Source organism: Arvicanthis niloticus, unplaced genomic scaffold (assembly GCF_011762505.2).
Source record: "Arvicanthis niloticus isolate mArvNil1 unplaced genomic scaffold, mArvNil1.pat.X pat_scaffold_115_arrow_ctg1, whole genome shotgun sequence".
NCBI classification, from domain to species: Eukaryota; Metazoa; Chordata; class Mammalia; order Rodentia; family Muridae; genus Arvicanthis; species Arvicanthis niloticus.
In genome coordinates, this window is record NW_023045169.1 from 96,869 (window position 1) to 117,596 (window position 20,728).

The 20,728-nt window shown below is 35.2% G+C and overlaps 1 pseudogene; it reads left to right on the top strand.

The window, feature by feature from the left end:
* Window positions 1–19,966: 19,966 nt before the first annotated feature.
* On the top strand, window positions 19,967–20,391 carry LOC117701491 (small ribosomal subunit protein eS25 pseudogene; annotated as a pseudogene).
* Window positions 20,392–20,728: the final 337 nt, after the last annotated feature.

Genomic DNA, 20,728 nt, shown 5'->3' on the forward strand with positions numbered 1-20,728 from the left:
TGCTAAATGCAATCTACATATTCAAACAATACCCATCAAAATTCCTACTCAATTCTTCATAGAATTAGAAAGAGTAATTCTCAAATTCATTTGGAACAATAATAATAATAATAATAATAAATAATAATAATAATAATATAAAAAACCAGGATAGCAAAAACTATTCTCAACAAGAAAGACCATCTAAGGGGAATCACCATCCCTGACCTCAAGTTGTATTGCAGTGCAATAGTGATAAAAACAAACAAACAAACAAAACAACAACAACAAAACCTGTATGGTATAGTACAGAGACAGGCAAGTAGATCAATGGAATAGAATTGAAGAATAAACCCTCACACCTATGGTCACTAGATCTTTGACAAAGCAGCTAAAAACATCCAGTGGAAAACAGATAGCATTTTCAACAAATGGTGCTGGTTCAACTGGCAGTCAGCATGTAGAATAATGCAAATTGATCCATTCTTATCTCCTTATAAAAAGCTTGAGTCCCAGTGGATCAAAAAAACCAGATACACTGAAACTAATAGAAGAGAAAGGGGGAAAGATCCTTGAACACATGGGCACAGGGGAAATTTTTCTGAACAGAACACTAATAGCTTATGCTATAAGATCAAAACTCAACAAATGGGACCTAATGAAATTGCAAAGTTTCTGTAAGGCAAAGGACACTGTCAATAGGACAAAATGGCAACCAACAGATTGGAAAAAGATCTTTAATAACCCCACATCCAAGAGAGGGCTAATATCCAATATATACAAAGAACTCAAGAAGTCAGAGTTGAGAGATTCAAGCAACCATATTAAAAATGGGGTACAGAGTTAAACAAAGAATTTACAACTGAGGAATATCAAATGGCCAACAAGCACCTAATGAAATGCTCAACATTCTTAGACATCAAAGAAATGCAAATCAAAACAACCCTGAGATTTCACCTCACACCAGTCAGAATGGCTAGGATTACCTTGAATTTTAGTATAATTGACCACACTTTGATGTGTTATATGTAGTAAAAGTAAATAAGAAAATATTATGATTATTTTTAAAGAAATCTTATGAGTTGTATTCTACACTTAGTTAAAAATTTAACTACAGTAAATAAATTTGTTTTTCCAAACAATGGATATACATTTTCTATGAACACATGCTTGCTTTTCACAATAGAGACTTTTGACTCTCCACATATTTAGTGTCTGATTCATTTTCCATTCTCAACCTATATTTTTTGTTCTGTCAAACTTACTTTTTCCATTCTTTTCTCTTTCTTATCCTAAATATTTGTAAATGGAATGTATATGATTTATAAAGTACATCTTTTGATATATCACTTTCATTGGGTAATCATTCAGTAATCAACCACTTGCCTTTCTTCAATTGAGTCACTGGTACTTGATTTTAGGACCTTGAGGAGATATGCAGTCATTCATGCTTTTGGAAGCAAAAGAAGCTTTCATGTCTACAAAATTCTCAGATATTGAAGCATCAAGTCATTGATTTCTGAATTTAAAAACAATATGGATTGAAGGCTTGAATTGGTCTACCTGGATTTAAGCTCCAGTTGCACCATAGGAATCAAATATTTCCTTTTCTGTGCTTAAAATTGTGAGCTGTGCTCTATGACAGATATCATTTTGATTAAACACCCACTCACATTTGTCAAGGTTCTGTCAAGTGAAAATTTCAGATTCTAAGGGGACCCTTATCCTCCAATTATTTTGTTCAGAACATTTGGTGTTTTGATTTCTGGGAAAGTTTGCTTTCCTGCAGGATGAATGAGCCTTGCCAAGTACTGAGATGATTACTACCAACAATAATAATTGAGCCATCATGCAAGGGGAACATTTAAATACGGATGGATTCTCAGTCCTTGCTTCATTTTTTTTAAAAATCTTCTATGGAAACGGAACAGCCACCACAGCTGTGAAAATGCAATTCTGCTTTATTATTAGAAGCTTTAAGAAAACAAAATCTCAGCATAACAATCTTGGGCTTCTCATTAGTATACGAAAAATCATGTCAAGCTTTTAGACATGCCCACTTCAAAATTGATGATAATTCTGAAAATGTAAAGAAAACTTTTAATAAATACATCTTGAATTAACACTAATATCAGGATACATATTTAATGTGTGCTCTTTTATATTTATTTCTTATTATTTTAAAGTTTTGATAATAAAATTAGAAATTGAAACACCACTTTTTTTATTTTATTGAACATTTAAAATATGCAAACATTATTTAGACTATTTCCACCTTTCCAACAACTCCTCTAAATTCTTTTTTATCCTGATTCCCTTTCAAATCATGGATAGATTACCTCTTTTTCTCTAATTATTGTATAATATAGAGACATATATATATATCTATGTTTGCATTAATGTTGTATATATTAATTATATTATATATAATATATATCAATGTAGATATATACACACATACACAAACACACACACAAACACACCACAAACAGATGTGTATGTGTGTGGTCATTTGTGAATGCAAAATAACAATAGTAAATATATATGTATGTGTTACAACATTACATGAATGTCCATGTGAATACATATGTGTATATATATGTATACATAGCTTAAATCTATTTAGTATTTAATATATATGTCCTGGAAAGAACTAATTCACTTTCTTTCAACAACCATCGATTAGTTGTCATTGTTTCTCTAGGAGTGGGGCTTTGTAAAATTGTACTCATCTATGTTTACATGTCCAATGGTAAAGTCATTATGAAAGTTTTATGTACATATTTATTATTATGAAGTTTCATAGACATGTCACCCCTGTCATTCTGTCATATCTAAGAGATTCAATTTTAAAACAGGCATCATAGTTGGGTGATTTTTAGACTACTTCCACCCCTCTTGTGCCATATTTGTTTTTGCTTTGTTATAAGTGAACAATTCTTTGAGGTTACCATAATTTCCTCTTTTCTTACTAGCAAATATTTTAAAAACTGTTTTTCACATTTATCTATTCAAAGAATAATAACCCAAAAACTTAATAAAAAAGGCCAATTATCATCATTTCAATGTATTCAGTTCAACTTTATATTTACAAATAAACACATTCATTTGCTTATTTTTCTTTCAACAAACATTACTTGCCCAATAATTAACATAGGATGACTCAAAGAACAACAAGGGTAACTTTTTAAAACATCATTTTTCTTCACTGGTATATTTATCAAATATTACTAGTCAAAAAAATCTCCTAAAGATATTCTGCTATACCAAGAGATTGGTGTCTTATTAAGCCATCATTAGATAAGTTTTTTCCTGGAAAGGATAGGAACAAATGCAGAAACCCTCACGTAAACATTATACAGAGAGGGAGAGTGCTTGGAACATATGGCTTTAAGTGGGATATCTCCATCAAATATCTCTCTTCAGAGCCCAGGGAATCTCAAAGGAGGAGGGGGCAGAGGGAATGGAGCAGACAAAGTGGCAGAGAACACCAGGAAACAAGGTCCACGATAAGAACAGAACAAAAATTAAATGAAGTCACAGACACAAAATTAGCCATCAGATTGCCTAGGTGAGTTTTTACCCAGGTCATCTGCATAATATTGGTATCTTGCAGGTTAGTATTTATATAGCATACCTAGATGTGTGAATGAGTAGGTTTCAAATTCTTGTGCCTAGCTTGGACCTTTTCTTTTTACTCTTGGCTTGTTTACTACACCTTCAACATGATATTTATTGCCTTATTATGTTTTATTTGGTTGTTTTGTTTTTATCTCCTAGAACCATTTTCCCATTTAATGAGAAACCAAAAAGGACCAGAATTGAATGGGAGAGTAGTTGGCAAGGAACTGGAAGGAATAGAGGGAGGGGAAACTGTATTCAGATTGTAATCTATGAGAAAAGAAACCATGTTTAATAAAAAGGTGATTTTTAAAAAGTCCACAATCTAACAGAGAAAAAATAACTTAGAGCAATACATTGGACATGTTTTAAAAATTAACAAGTCATTTAGATAAGTGAAAAGGAGGGTTTAAGGGAGTTTATAACTGGGAAGACAAAATAGAATACATTTTGTGGGTGGACTGAGGGTGGGTTGGGTTAGGGGCAGGAGGGATTAGGTGGTCAGAAATGGAGGGAGAAAATACTGGGGAAAATGAATGGAATTGTCAGGTATTGGGAAGAGATATGAAAACCTAGTGATGTGGAAATGCCAGAGAATCTATAACAGTAACTCTAGCAAGGAATCTGAGTAATCCTGGACATGTAGCCTAAACTTTCCATCATCTGTAACCCGGCATCATAGTTTTCATACATTAAAATAAATCACGATTTCTTCAGTAGGTGATCATGCCCTATTCTAACAATTACCATTTCTTCTCCAGTCTCTTCTCTAGTTCTTCCTCTGATTCAGATGGGGATGTTCAGCTTCCCACATATGCCATAGTACTGTTTAAAAATTCTTAGCAAATATTCGACTCTATATTGTGGTAAAATGTTTTACACCCAAAGGATTTTTAAGTCATTGGATATCAAAATAGGTTTTGATATGTTATATACTTATAAAATACTAGATGAATCAATTTTAGTGCTACTATTGGTTTATGTTCCCTATTGTTTTATACTATGTTACTAACATACTAAAATCAGAGAGTGCTAACATTTAATATAATGATTATTTATATAATATATTATATGTATTATGTGGAGAGAGAAGAGAGAGAGAGAGAAAGAGAGAGAGAGAGATCACATGTGGAAAAGAAATTTCTTATTGATGATTAGCAAACTGGTAACTAACTGAAAAGATCTAATCATGGGTTAAAATTGTAATGTCAGAATAAGTAATGAAGTTTGCTTTATACTTGAAGCATAAACTTTTCAGTTTCTGCTGATAAAATAAATAGAGCCCATATGGTAGTTCTTACTATGGAGGGATTCATGAAGAATTATTTCCCATGAGTAAGAAAAATTAAACAAAAAAAGAAAAATTGAGTATAAAAATAACTATGAAGAAATACAGGGCTATACTGTACTCATGATGATATTTACTATAGATTAACATATTAATTGTTTATCTACCATATAAATAACTATTTCATAAGCTATGGAGTATAATTATAACAGTATTGTTTGAAAACAAACAGAAACTACAAAATGACAGGCACAAATCCAGCCTTTACATTCACTAATGTTCATTATCACTGTCATTTAAACAAGATTTCATAAAGACAACACAATCCACAGCAAAATTATTAGTATCTATTATTATGTTTAAGTTGCAATAACATCCAAAAAATGTTTAGAGTTTCATCGACATTTTATGATGCATCTTCAAGTGGAAATTATATGTTATATTTAAAAATTAAGGCATACATTGTTATCTACAGTTTAAAAGAAAGCCTGCTTATTTTTGTCACATAATTTTTAAATACAAGAAAATATGCTCAGATAATTTACAATCTTCAATGTCCTTATAGTCAAGCTATTAAAATAGAAACTGTTTCTTTTATTTATGTATGCCTTTTATGGTACTTTCACTTTGTATGATATGTCTTTTAAAATTTTATTTATTTATATTTTTTAATCCTTTTTTTACAGTCTAGATTTCATCGCCCTCCCAGTCTGCCCCCAGACCACTCCCCATTCCATACGTCTTAACTGTCTAAAAACTGAGATTTTTTTCTATGAACATTTTCCTCATCATTGATCTAATTATTCTTGAAAAGAACACTATTGTTTATTACTATTTTGTCATTTTGAGAGGATACAAACATTTATCTTTTCCTAAAATATAGTCTTTAACACACACATGCAAAAAAGACATTTTCAAAATTCTTATTCAACTCCTTTAATGAGAGTTAAGGTTGTTTTATATTTCATTCATAAAAATATAGTTGAATGCCTTTATGTCAGTTCCTGTGAGGCTGATTTGTTCTAGGTGCTGACAATAGAAACAAAGCTTCCTGAAAATAAAGAAAATGCTAGAATACTGTGCTGTAGCATCTCAGTTCAAAACTGATGCTACTTTAATGTCTATGTTACCTCACTCGGGATGATATTTTCTCGTTCCATCCGTTTGCCTGAAAAATTCAGGATGTTCTTCTTCTTAATAGCTGAGTAGTATTCTGTTGTGTAAATGTACCACATTTTCTGTATCCATTACTCTGTTGAGAGATAAATGGGTTGTTTCTAGCTTCTGGCTATCACAAATAAGGCCATTATGAACATAGTGGAATACATGTTCCTGTGGCAGGGTGGGTATCTGTTGGGTATATGCCCAAGAATGTTACAGATGTGTCATCAGGTAGATCTACTTCTAGCTTTCTAAGGAACCTCCAGATTGATTTCCAGAATGGTTGGAACAGTTTGAATCTCAAAAGCAACAAAGGAGTATTTCTCTTTCTCCACATTCTTGCCAGCATGTGCTGTCACCTGAGTTTTTGATCTTAGCCATTCTGATTGATGTAAGGTGGAATCTCAGGGTTATTTTAATTTGCATTTCCTTGAACACTAAGGATTTTGAACATCTCTTTAAGTGCTTCTCAGGCATTTGAGATTCCTCTGTTGTGAATTCTCTGTTTAGTTCAATACCCCATTTTTAGATTGGGTTGTTTGGGGTTTTTGGAGATTAGCTTCTGAGTTCTTCATGTATTTTGGACACTGTGTCACATTGCACATAGCTCAAGTTCAAGTAGATCAAGGACCTCGACATAAAATTAGACACACTGAATCTAATAGAAAAGAAAGTGGAAAAGAGCTTAGAACTCATTGGCACATGGGAAAATTTTCCAAACAGAACTCCAGTGGCTCAGGCTATAAGATTAATAATTGATAAATGGCACCTCTTAGAGACAAAGGGGAGACAGGGAGAGAAGATATGGCATGGGAGGTTTGTGGAGGGATAACTGGGAAGGGCGATATCATTTGCAACCCCATAGGAAGAACAACATCAACCAATCAGATGCCCCAGTGCTCCTAGGGACTAAACTACCAGCAAAGAGTATACATAGAGAGACCCATGGTTCTAGCTGCATATGTAGTAGAAGCTGGCCTTATTGAGCAGCAATGGGAGGGGCTTCCCTTGGTCCTGTAAAAGCTTGATGCCTCAGTGTAGGGGAATGTCAGGGTGAAAAGACAGGAGTTGTTGGGTGGGGGGCGGGGGGAGTAGCCTCATAGAAGCAGAGGAGAGGGTATGGGATAGGGGATTTCTGGAGGGGAAACCTGGAAAAAGTATAACATGTGAAATGTAAATAAAGAAAAGGTACAATAAAAGAAAAAATGTTACATGATGGAAGTAGTTAGTTTTTGTGTGCTAGCTAATAATATCTCATCAGACAAGTAATGCATAGCATTTTGTAGAACATGAAGGGTAAGATAAAGATGATATGTGGATGGAGTTCACTTATTTAGGTGACTCAGAAAAATTAAATTAATAATTATTAATAAAATAAATTATTATCTCTCAATTATTTTTGTATGCCAACTTATAAATATAATATGAGTTAGATGGCTAACTCATATAAATACCTTAAGCCAAGGAAACCATCCAAATCACCTTAATCTATTATCATTCATGTAGCTAGCTCCTGTGACAAGAACCACACTACAATTATTTCCTATAGTGTTTACTTTTACTTCATGAAAACTCCATAACTACATTCTTTCTTAATTGGGAAAAATGCATTGCAGATCCCAAAAGCATTAAATTAAATTTTCCTCAAAGCAAATATGCCTGTCTCAAAAAATTTTGAATCTTGAATAAAATTATCTAGTTGTTTGCTTCATATACCTGCAAATAAAGAACTACCACAGTTCTCAAGGGTTGCAACTTATTGATAGAGCTTTATTGTTGCAGCCCTAGCTGCCCCACGCTTGGGGGCCAAAATGCTGAGGACCGCTTTATCAATGTTGGAACCTGCATTGCCAAAAGCCTTGGGGGCTAAATTATTAGAGCCTGCACTGCCCCAAGCACGGGTCGGGGTTCAGCAAGAGAGAGAGTGAGGACGAACGTGAGGAATGGAGACCAGAAAGAGTGTGTTTCAATCCCATTTATTCTTCAGTCTCTCTTCCTCTCTTCAAGACCCTAGTTCCTAGTCCCTAGTGCCTCCAAGTTCCAAGTTCCTTCTTCGAAGTGCTAAGTGCCTAATGTCTAATTTCAAGTTCTTCCTCCAAGTGCCAAGTGCCTAATACCTAATAATAATCTTCCAGAATTCTCTAGTCCAAGTGTCTTCTTCCTCAATGCCTAATTCCTACTCCAAGTTGTACTGCAAGTTGTACTCTCTAACCTAGTTCCTAGTTCCAAGTTGAACTGCCAAATTGTACTCAACTCTTCTGTCTGCCTCTTGCCTTTTATGTCTCACTTCTAAGCCATGCCTCTAAGTCACAACTTAGAGTTATGTCCTTAGGCCTTGTCTCTAAATCTGATGTCTAAGTCACACCCTTAAGTCTTGGCTCTAAATCACAGCTTTAATCTTCAATGTCCTTATAGTCAAGCTATTAAAATAGAAACTGTTTCTTTTATTTATGTATGACTTTTATGGTACTTTCACTTTGTATGATATGTCTTTTAAAATTTTATTTATTTATATTTTTTAATCCTTTTTTTACAGTCTAGATTTCATCGCCCTCCCAAGTCTGCCCCCAGACCACTCCCCATTCCATTCGTCCACCACAGTCTCCAAGAGACTGTGGTGTCCCCAATTAACCATCCTCAACTCACCAGGTCTCTGCACTCTCTGAGGCCTTAAGTCTCTCGATGGTTAGGTGCATCTTCTCTCACTGAGGCCAGACCCAGCAATCCTCTGTTGTAAATGTGTCAGGGGCCTCATAACAGCTCCTGTATGCTGCCTGTTTGGTGGAGTGGTATAGTGTCTGAGTGATCTCAGGAGTTCAGGGCAGTTGAGACTGCTGGTCTTATCGTTAGGTCACCCTCCTCCTTGGCTTCTTCCAGCTTTTGCCCAATTCAACAATGGGGGTCCCTGGCTTCTGTTCATTGTCTGGGTGCTATCTATATCTGGGTAATACCTGCATCTGACTTTTTCAGCTGCTTATTGGGACTCTTGAAGGGCAGCCATGCTAGGCTCCTGTCTGCAAGTACTCCGCATCATCAGTAATGGTCTCAGGGCCCCAGGCCTCCCCTTGAGCTGGATCCCAATTTGGGGGTGTCACTGGACCTCCTTTTTCTCATGCTTTTCTCCATTTTTGTCACTGCAGTTTCTTCAGACAGGAACAATTAATTCTGGGTCAGATCTTTTGACTGTGGGATGGTAACTCCATCATGCCACATGATGCCCTGTGTCTCCACTGGAGGTGGACTCTAAAAGTTCCCTCTCCCCACTGTAGAGCACTTCATCCAAGGTCCCTCCCTTTCAGTCCTGAGTCTCTCAACTCCCAGGTCTCAGGTATATTCTATAAGGTCTCACTACCTCTTGAGGTTGCCTGTTTCCATTCTTTCTGTTTGCCCTTAAGGCTTTAGTACTGTTCCCCTCCCCCAATACCTGATCATGATCCCCTCCTTGTCCCCTGTCTCATCCAGATCCCTCCCACCCTCTGTCCCACTTCTCATGACTGTTTTCTTCTCCCTACCAAGTGAGATTGAGGCATCCAAACTTGGGTCCTTCTGCTTGCTAACCTTCTTGAGTTTGTTGGGTTATATCCTGGGTATTCTGTACTTTTTGGCTAATATGCACTTATTAATGGATATTTCTATTTTTACATTTTTCTTTATTCTTTAGATTTTAATACATGCATATATCAAAATGATAACATATGTACCTCCAATTTCTAAACTCTAATACTTCACCTTGTTCCTCAAAATTTGTTTTTATAATAATTTAAAAGGATATAACAATAAAAAGGAAAAATGTTTCTTTAAAAATATGTGTATCTAATATACTAAGTCTAGGTAGTGCTGCACATATATGAATAATATATTGTTATCTACTAAAGAAGTGACTCATTCTATTGGCTATATCTTCAGAGAGACAGGAGGAGGGAGAGGAGGAAAGGGAGAAGCAGAAAGAGAGGGAGAGTTAGAGGGAGAGAGGGAGGAGAAAAAAGAGAATTGCTTTCTCTTCCCCAGGAACTATAAATGGTCCTCAGTTGTGTGTGGGTATCGAGATGAACAACTCCACCAGTTCTTGCACACTTGCTCTGTGCAGGTTACTGCAGGTAAGTATAGCTTTGTGAGCTTATCAGTGCATTAGTCAGGTCATAGTATAAAGACAGAAGGACACTGCAGTCCTTTCCAGCTTATGGCTCTGACACTGTCTCCTCCTCTTTCTTAATGTTCCTTGAGGCCTGATGGTGTGGTTCATGCAGACAAGCTGTTACAGAATGAACACCCAGTCTCTTCTTCTTAACACTTAATCAGTTAAGCATCTCTCCTTTTGCTAATGCACACTACAACCAAAAATAAACGCTTACTTGATCAATGTAAAGAGCAAACTAAGTTTATAACTTTAAACAAAGTTTTAAACAATAAATAGTAGCAAAATTTTAAAGCTATAGATTACAAAATCCTCTGAGTTCTTTTGTTAGGTAATAGTTTTTGAAACTTTTAATCCTACCTTTTATTTTCCTGATATCCACAAAATTATCTGATCAATCAATGTAAAGTTTTTTCATCTTCATAAATTAAACACTTAAATTTTTTACTTTAGGACAAATTCTCAAGGACAATATTGTTGTATATGCAAAACGATAGCCTTCTGGGAAATAGTGACAGAAAAAGAGATCACTTTGAAAATTCCGTCTATATGAAACTTGTGGTTGAATTCTTGCTTCCCTTGCATGTCTCAAAGTTTAATGGAACTGTTACATTATGAAAGAATCCTTTTGGGATATACGTAAATCTTCTACCTCAGCAGAACCCCAGTGAAAATTTGGAACTGTTAGATTTATGTGATTCTTTTGTTCTTTCTTCTCAGCAGTTATCCCTACTGATAGAGTCAGTGTTTCATCCCAGCATGAAATAGCATCAGATAATACTGCATGCTGAAAGTAGATACAATGAGGACTCTCAAATGAGAATGAATTAGAAATGTCCCCGCAGTAGCTACCAGGAGTTAAAACCATGAAGCTGACAAATGTGCTACAGAGGGGGTTTTCAGGGAGCATTCCGCTCCAAATTCTTATTCTTCACAGACATTACTAGTTGAGAAGAGTGTCAGACAGCAAACGTTAGGGCTGGCAGTGACAGATTTATGATTTGAAGCAAAACCAACTGTCTAGTCAACAGCCATCTGACGACAGCTTTTAAATATAAAAACAAATATGCAAGGCATTTTCTAAAACTGAGTGAAAAGTTCTTGATTTACTGAGAAGGTTGATGTCAAAGGAGGCTTATATTGCCTTACATTTCTGAGGCAGTGATAGAGTTTGCAAAGGAATATAACTCATCAATTACCTGAGAAAGAACTTAGGGGAGTATTTCATGATACACAAAGTCTGTTAATATGCATTTAGAAGGTAAACTATTTTCCTAGAGAATATAAAATTTATTCCAGATCTTCTAAGAGAAATGTAAGATATTTCTTTTTGAACTTTGGCTTAACTGTCTAAAAACTGAGATTTTTTTCTATGAACATTTTCCTCATCATTGATCTAATTATTCTTGAAAAGAACACTATTGTTTATTACTATTTTGTCATTTTGAGAGGATACAAACATTTATCTTTTCCTAAAATATAGTCTTTAACACACACATGCAAAAAAGACATTTTCAAAATTCTTATTCAACTCCCTTTAATGAGAGTTAAGGTTGTTTTATATTTCATTCATAAAAATATAGTTGAATGCCTTTATGTCAGTTCCTGTGAGGCTGATTTGTTCTAGGTGCTGACAATAGAAACAAAGCTTCCTGAAAATAAAGAAAATGCTAGAATACTGTGCTGTAGCATCTCAGTTCAAAACTGATGCTACTTTAATGTCTATGTTACCTCACTCGGGATGATATTTTCTCGTTCCATCCGTTTGCCTGAAAAATTCAGGATGTTCTTCTTCTTAATAGCTGAGTAGTATTCTGTTGTGTAAATGTACCACATTTTCTGTATCCATTACTCTGTTGAGAGATAAATGGGTTGTTTCTAGCTTCTGGCTATTACAAATAAGGCCATTATGAACATAGTGGAATACATGTTCCTGTGGCAGGGTGGGTATCTGTTGGGTATATGCCCAAGAGTGTTACAGATGTGTCATCAGGTAGATCTACTTCTAGCTTTCTAAGGAACCTCCAGATTGATTTCCAGAATGGTTGGAACAGTTTGAATCTCAAAAGCAACAAAGGAGTATTTCTCTTTCTCCACATTCTTGCCAGCATGTGCTGTCACCTGAGTTTTTGATCTTAGCCATTCTGATTGATGTAAGGTGGAATCTCAGGGTTATTTTAATTTGCATTTCCTTGAACACTAAGGATTTTGAACATCTCTTTAAGTGCTTCTCAGGCATTTGAGATTCCTCTGTTGTGAATTCTCTGTTTAGTTCAATACCCCATTTTTAGATTGGGTTGTTTGGGGTTTTTGGAGATTAGCTTCTGAGTTCTTCATGTATTTTGGACACTGTGTCACATTGCACATAGCTCAAGTTCAAGTAGATCAAGGACCTCGACATAAAATTAGACACACTGAATCTAATAGAAAAGAAAGTGGAAAAGAGCTTAGAACTCATTGGCACATGGGAAAATTTTCCAAACAGAACTCCAGTGGCTCACGCTATAAGATTAATAATTGATAAATGGCACCTCTTAGAGACAAAGGGGAGACAGGGAGAGAAGATATGGCATGGGAGGTTTGTGGAGGGATAACTGGGAAGGGCGATATCATTTGCAACCCCATAGGAAGAACAACATCAACCAATCAGATGCCCCAGTGCTCCTAAGGACTAAACTACCAGCAAAGAGTATACATAGAGAGACCCATGGTTCTAGCTGCATATGTAGCAGAAGCTGGCCTTATTGAGCAGCAATGGGAGGGGCTTCCCTTGGTCCTGTAAAAGCTTGATGCCTCAGTGTAGGGGAATGTCAGGGTGAAAAGACAGGAGTTGTTGGGTGGGGGGCGGGGGGAGTAGCCTCATAGAAGCAGAGGAGAGGGTATGGGATAGGGGATTTCTGGAGGGGAAACCTGGAAAAAGTATAACATGTGAAATGTAAATAAAGAAAAGGTACAATAAAAGAAAAAATGTTACATGATGGAAGTAGTTAGTTTTTGTGTGCTAGCTAATAATATCTCATCAGACAAGTGATGCATAGCATTTTGTAGAACATGAAGGGTAAGATAAAGATGATATGTGGATGGAGTTCACTTATTTAGGTGACTCAGAAAAATTAAATTAATAATTATTAATAAAATAAATTATTATCTCTCAATTATTTTTGTATGCCAACTTATAAATATAATATGAGTTAGATGGCTAACTCATATAAATACCTTAAGCCAAGGAAACCATCCAAATCACCTTAATCTATTATCATTCATGTAGCTAGCTCCTGTGACAAGAACCACACTACAATTATTTCCTATAGTGTTTACTTTTACTTCATGAAAACTCCATAACTACATTCTTTCTTAATTGGGAAAAATGCATTGCAGATCCCAAAAGCATTAAATTAAATTTTCCTCAAAGCAAATATGCCTGTCTCAAAAAATTTTGAATCTTGAATAAAATTATCTAGTTGTTTGCTTCATATACCTGCAAATAAAGGACTACCACAGTTCTCAAGGGTTGCAACTTATTGATAGAGCTTTATTGTTGCAGCACTAGCTGCCCCACGCTTGGGGGCCAAAATGCTGAGGACCGCTTTATCAATGTTGGAACCTGCATTGCCAAAAGCCTTGGGGGCTAAATTATTAGAGCCTGCACTGCCCCAAGCACGGGTCGGGGTTCAGCAAGAGAGAGAGAGTGAGGACGAACGTGAGGAATGGAGACCAGAAAGAGTGTGTTTCAATCCCATTTATTCTTCAGTCTCTCTTCCTCTCTTCAAGACCCTAGTTCCTAGTCCCTAGTGCCTCCAAGTTCCAAGTTCCTTCTTCGAAGTGCTAAGTGCCTAATGTCTAATTTCAAGTTCTTCCTCCAAGTGCCAAGTGCCTAATACCTAATAATAATCTTCCAGAATTCTCTAGTCCAAGTGTCTTCTTCCTCAATGCCTAATTCCTACTCTAAGTTGTACTGCAAGTTGTACTCTCTAACCTAGTTCCTAGTTCCAAGTTGAACTGCCAAATTGTACTCAACTCTTCTGTCTGCCTCTTGCCTTTTATGTCTCACTTCTAAGCCATGCCTCTAAGTCACACCTTTAAGTTATGTCCTTAGGCCTTGTCTCTAAATCTGATGTCTAAGTCACACCCTTAAGTCTTGGATCTAAATCACAGCTTTAAGTCTCACACACCCAAGGGAAGATCCTGGGTATCTACACCAAGACGTTATCAGAGTGTGCTCAGCTGTTGTAGGCTAGTGTAATCAAATCTCTTATCAGGGTATATGGCTCAAGATGGCTGCAAAGATGATATCCTCCTTCTGTCGGCTCCCCACAGATCCCCCTCTTTAATTTTTTTTCGAAAGGGAAGGCTGGGAAAACTTATGGAAACCATGCCTGTCTTAGGTTGGAACAAATGACCCCAGCCTCCATTTTCTGTCTTTGGATACTCAACAGCCATTGGTTGAGCTCCTGTCTTAGGATGGTGAGGCCTCCCTATTTAGTGGCAAGGGTCTTGAAGTGTTCTCTTACCGTCTTTGACTATCCAGCTTAGCGCGTAAGTTAGGGGATAATCCTAGTTAGTCTTGGATGATATCTGCCTTCTGTCGGCTCCCCATACTTTATATTTGTTTTCTAAACAGTTTATAATTAGACCATTGTTTCTGAAATGTGACCCAGTCATTTTGTCACTGGGACATTTCCCCCAGATTATTTAGATATAAATTAAAAAACTATTTTCTCAACCACTGCACGTATAGTTCAGAAATAGCATATTGTCTTAAATTATTTGGTTCATGTTTATAGTACCTTTCCCAGTGGCAGGTTTTTGTATGAAATTTCATAAATATTTTGGTTGATTTCATTCTTCTCCCCACTATCTCACTGTCATCGCCTGGCTCTTTCTCCACTATGTCTTTTCTACTTCAGAATTCATCCTTCCCTTTTTTCTTTGTGTTTCCACAACTCCAAAATTCTACATTATTCTAATTCCGTGTCCCATCTTTAGTTTTCTAACATTTGGATCTATTTTCACCCACCTGGGTGCACCAGTAGAGGATAGGACCTACCTATGATGGGACCACACAGTAGTGTTTTTTTCTGAGCCAAACTTCTTTTACTTCACTCAATATAATGTCCAGGATCATCTATTTTACTTTAAATTTTATAACTTCTATTTTATTTGTGGTTGAATAAAATACTATATATATATATATGTATATAATATATATAAACATATATATGCACATTTTCTTCATCCATCTATGTGTTGAGTGATACTAGGATGATTCCATTAACTTGCTATTATAAACAGAACAGTAATAACAAGGATGCACAATTGATTTTTTTATTAACAAAATGGGAGAAAATAGTGGCTACCTATTCTTCAGACAAAGGGTTAAACTCTAAAATATATAAAGAAACATACAAATTAAACACCCAGACATCCTAATTGTCTATCAATAAATGTACTAAACAGACAGATATTGAACAAAATACAAATGACAAAACACCAATACCAATGTTTTAAAACTCTTAACCATATATAACCGTCATATAAATGCAAGTAAAAGCTGTTTGCAATCCCATGTCATCTCTCAGTGGTCACCATCAAAATGTGAAATGAGAAAAAATGCTGGCAAGGATGTGAAGAAAGACTTCGAGTGATTTTCTGATGTAGCCATGTAAAGTATTTCAACCACAGTAGAAATCAATGTAGAAACTTTCTAAACACTGAAAACAGAAGTACCATAGAAACAAGCTCTGATCCTTCTGGATTTATATGCAAAGAACTCTGCATCTTTCCAAAAAGTGAACCTGCAGATATGAGTTTATTTTTTAAGAAGTACTACCAAAACAATGCCAAGAACACACAAGATACTTAAATTGGATGACCAAGTAAAGCATTCTGCACACAACCTTGGGAATGACAATTAGCAGTGTGGTTTAATCAGAGTATAGCCCTGCTATATGATGTATAACCAAATAACTTTACTCTTTTATGGAATGGTCTCATAGCACCTATCCATGCAATGAATGAATGATTTTAATGTCAAAAGGAGAGGTCTAAGAGAGAATAGAATTTTTGTTAAAGTTATATGTACTATGAAGTTGTATCTAGTATGAAAAACTATACTAAAGTTATTATTTTGTTCTTAACAAATCAATGAGTTATGAACAAATTGCTACTGACTTTAAATTAACTCCTCCATGAACTTACCTGATTAAGGGTAACTAAATGATAAGTAATGTGTGTATTGTCTGGACACTATTTAAAAGCTTTATTAAAGTGCTTTTCTTTAATTTATTAAATAAATATAGTTTAAGACAGCAATAAGTTAAAACTGCAAATTAGAGAAGGCAAATTGTTATAGATTATAACGTGGAACCTATTAGTGTCTTATGGAATATTGGGTCTGATTTTAATTGATACATAAAAACGGAGCATATAGAAAATATGCATCTAATTGGGTAATTCTTACTGAATTGTTTTTTATGTGAGACAGACCTAACATCATCTAACTTCTGAAACCTCAAAAGTGTTTGATGATGGATATTTCCTGCTTTGGAGGGAGGTTAGATGCAAAGCTGAACTACCCCCTGCAGAATCTCAAAAGCTTGTCAGAATTTTATTGTTTTCAATAATTCTAACTCATCATCCAAACACAGTATTTCTGAAGGTAGTAGACAGGCACATAAAAGTGAACAAAAAAGAGGATTATTATTTTATAGCAGTTATAAATATAGTTTTGGTAGAGAGTGAGTAATTCTCTCAAGGAATCATATATTTTGCCCATTAAATATGATTTATTCAATATTTTTGCTATCTCACTCTCTTTTTATCTTCTCTATAAATACACACACACATATTTTTTTCAGAAGAAATGTTTTGTTTATTAAATGAGTATACTTTTGAGCAGATCTAAGAAGCACTAGTTAGTTTTTATTAATACAAATAAGAAAGCATACCATACTATAATTTATATATGCTATATGATATTTATAATTGATGCTTAGAAGATTATACATTTTGTTTATTTATTAAAATAGTTTTTATCATGTAATTAGATATTTTTAGAGGATCTAAGTATTACACTTGTCTCCTTTCAGCTCCTTCACAAATACTTGTTTCTGATTATATATTTATTGAAGACAGCAACAAGACCTCTAATTATGCTTCTAAAATGAGGTAATTTATTGCAGCAAAATATTAGTGATGTAAGTTCTATGAACTTAAACTCTTTAAAGTGAACATCTATTAGCTGAATTTACTTCAGTGAATATATTCTCAATGGAATAAAATATAAGATGCTATAAGCAACACATTCCACTTTTAATAAAAAGATATGGTGCCCAGATTCTTAAAATCCTTTTAGAACTATGTTTTAAAAATTAAGGTATAAATTAAAAAAATATGTTTGGAAATAGATAAGGAGAAGGAGGATAATTTATTTTGCTTTATGAAAATTTCATTCATGTATACAACATAACTTTATCAAATCCACCTCACTTCCTTCTTTTCAGCCCATTAATGCATATTCTTCCCAATCTCTCCATTTTTATTTTTACAAGTCATGGACTTTCAGTTAATGTTATCCATGTATAAGTAGATGAGGACCATCCGCTGGGGCCTGGACAACCTGTGTTGACTCTCTAAAGTAACTGGCTACTTAAACCTCAAATGTCATCAATTGTTAATTGATCCTGAACTAATCATGGTAGATGTGAGCCATTTCCCTTTAACTGGCTTGTTCCTGTACAGAATTTCTTTTTTCAGGCTTATGTTTCTTGTATCTTGTTTGTTGTTTTTTATTATTATCTGTGTTTGCCTGTATGCATTTATGTGAACCATCTACATGACTGTTGTCCGCGGAGATCAACAGAAGTCATCAGACCTCTTGGAAACTGAGTTACAAATGGTTTGAGCCACTACGTGGTTACTCGAAACCTAATCCTGGTACTTTTTAAGAACGCCAAATGGTCTTAACTACTGAGTTATCTCTCTAATCTTAAACTACACAGGGAATTCACTCTCTTCTGGCTATCATTCAGAAGGCTAGAAGGTGCTATGGAGGCTGATAGTGAAGAAAATACAAATTATTTGGTCATGTGATATATTCTACAATAATGAAGTTTAAGAAAAACTGTGCTTACAAGTGCAATAGTAGTGGCAAAGGGTAATTATAGAGGTGACTAATTGCACTTATGCCTGGATTTTAGGACTGCTCTATAGGAGGAATTTCATGCCTGACACAGTAAAAATGGTTAAAAACCATAGTCAGGTACCTCAAAGGCCTAAGGATGAGTTCTAAAGAATTAGAAGTTTTAAATGTAGCAACTAGTAAGATTATAAAAGAATTTTGTGGTGTCTGCATTTATTTTTGGATTTTTCTTTCCTACCTACTTAAATTAAATAAAAGGCTGAATTTCACTTTCATCCACTAAAAAGCTAGTTAATGATTATAATTTAGATGCTAGTGTGGGGCAATAGCTATTTATACAAATTATTACCCTGAGCACCTGCTCCAGTTTTTCATGTATTATGCTAACAATGTTTTTTGTCTTAATTAAAAATGTTAATTAGTGGTGATAGAAACAGCCAAAGAAGAGCTAGTAACATATGCACAAGAATTTTACAATATGTGCGGGACTTTTTTTTTTCTTCTAGAAATGATGAACTAAGCATGAAAGTAACTAAAATAATTAAAAAGTTGCAATTTATCAAGTGAACCTGAGATTGTTCTCAAAGCACCATGCTAGTTAACATATGATTATTTTCTGCTTTCACAGATTCTCTCTTGACTAGCTTTTGTACATTTTTGAAATTTGATCAGTGCCAGCTCTATTTAAAAGGGGAAAAAAAACATTTGTAATCTGCATTCATTACATTCCTCATTGTTGTAATGAAATGTCTTATAAAAGTAAACTCAAAAAAGCAACACTTACTTGAGGCTAGGGTCACAAAATAATAGTACAGTCCATTACCATGGGGAAGACAGTGACAGAAGCATGGAGGGAAAGGACCAACATTATTCTGAATGCAGTTCGACTAACAACCTTTCTTACAAAGTAAGTAAGTATGTGTCTTCACTTTTTAGCATATTTATATACGGTATGGGTACAAATATACACACACAATTGAATGTGTATTCATATATTTGTACTGGTATAGGAACATGTGTGGTGTATCTGGGGAAGCCAGAGGTTGATGTAGGAAATCTTCCTGTAAGCCTGATAATCTTCTTTATCTGCTATGTAAGACTTATTGCTGAAATGGGAGATTTCCATGTGAGCTACTCTGGTTAGCCACCTAGATCCAGACATCCCCTAACTCTGCCCCCAAAGTGTTACAATTATAGGGAGGCTGTCATATCCACCTGGCTTTGTTTTTAATGTGGTGAATTCTAGGAATCCAAGTTCTTCAACTCACTCTGGCATATGTTCTCAGCCCAAGGAACATATTTCTAAGGAAAGGAACTGAATTCTGATTTTTTCCCCACATTATTCTAGAACCTGAAGAAAGCTTTTGATCATTATGTGTGATTTCCTATTTATGAAATATTCATTTTCATACCAAACAAGGAACAAAGAATAATGTATCCATAAAATGGGGGAATGGAACAATTTTGTCATCTATATAAAGTCCAACTTGCATGCATGTGATATATTTTGTAATGGGACAAATTGAACACAAAACATTTCCTCAAGAGTGTATAAAACCTGAGGTACTAAGATATTAACATTAGCTTTTTTTGTACATCTTAGTGAGGCTGCTGTGGTCTGCACTACTCTCCGAACTTCGCCATGCCACCCAAGGACTACAAAAAGAAAGATGCCAGAAAGTTGGCTAAAAAACCAAAGACCCAGTAAATAAATCTGGTGACAGGGCCAAAAAGAAGTGGTCTAAAGACAAAGTTCAGAACAAGCTGAACAATCTTGTTCTATTTGACAAAACTACATACAACAAACTTTGTAAGGAAGTTTCCAACTATAAGCTTATTACTCCAGCTTGGTCTCTGAGAGGCCAGGGCAGCCCTTCAGGAGCTATTTAGTAAAGGACTTATCGGTTTTCAAAGCACAGAGCCCAAGTAATTTACACCAGAAACACAAAGGGTGGAGATGCCCCAGCTGCTGGTGAAGATGCAGGAACAGTTTCAATCAGGTTCAATCAGCTGTACATTTGGGAAAATAAAACTTTATTGAATCAAAAAACCAAAATATTAACATGACAGGTGTGTATGAAGTTTACATTCCTCAGCTTTCTGATTGCATTGCAGAGGAGGAAAGACATGCTTGTTACTGCAGACATATATAAGAACCCATGGTTTCATAACTCATGGCCTCAGGGGTGAAACCATTGCTATTATTCCACAAAATAGATATAGTGCACAATCTATAAATTCATATTTATCTACAATAGGTTAGTGCTGCTTTCAGATTACATAAAACAGTCTCTCTCTCTCTCTCTCTCTCTGTCTCTCTCTCTCTCTCTGTGTGTGTGTGTGTGTGTGTGTGTGTGTGTGTGTGTGTGTGTCTGTGTGTGCTCATTGCTTAATGGATAAACTT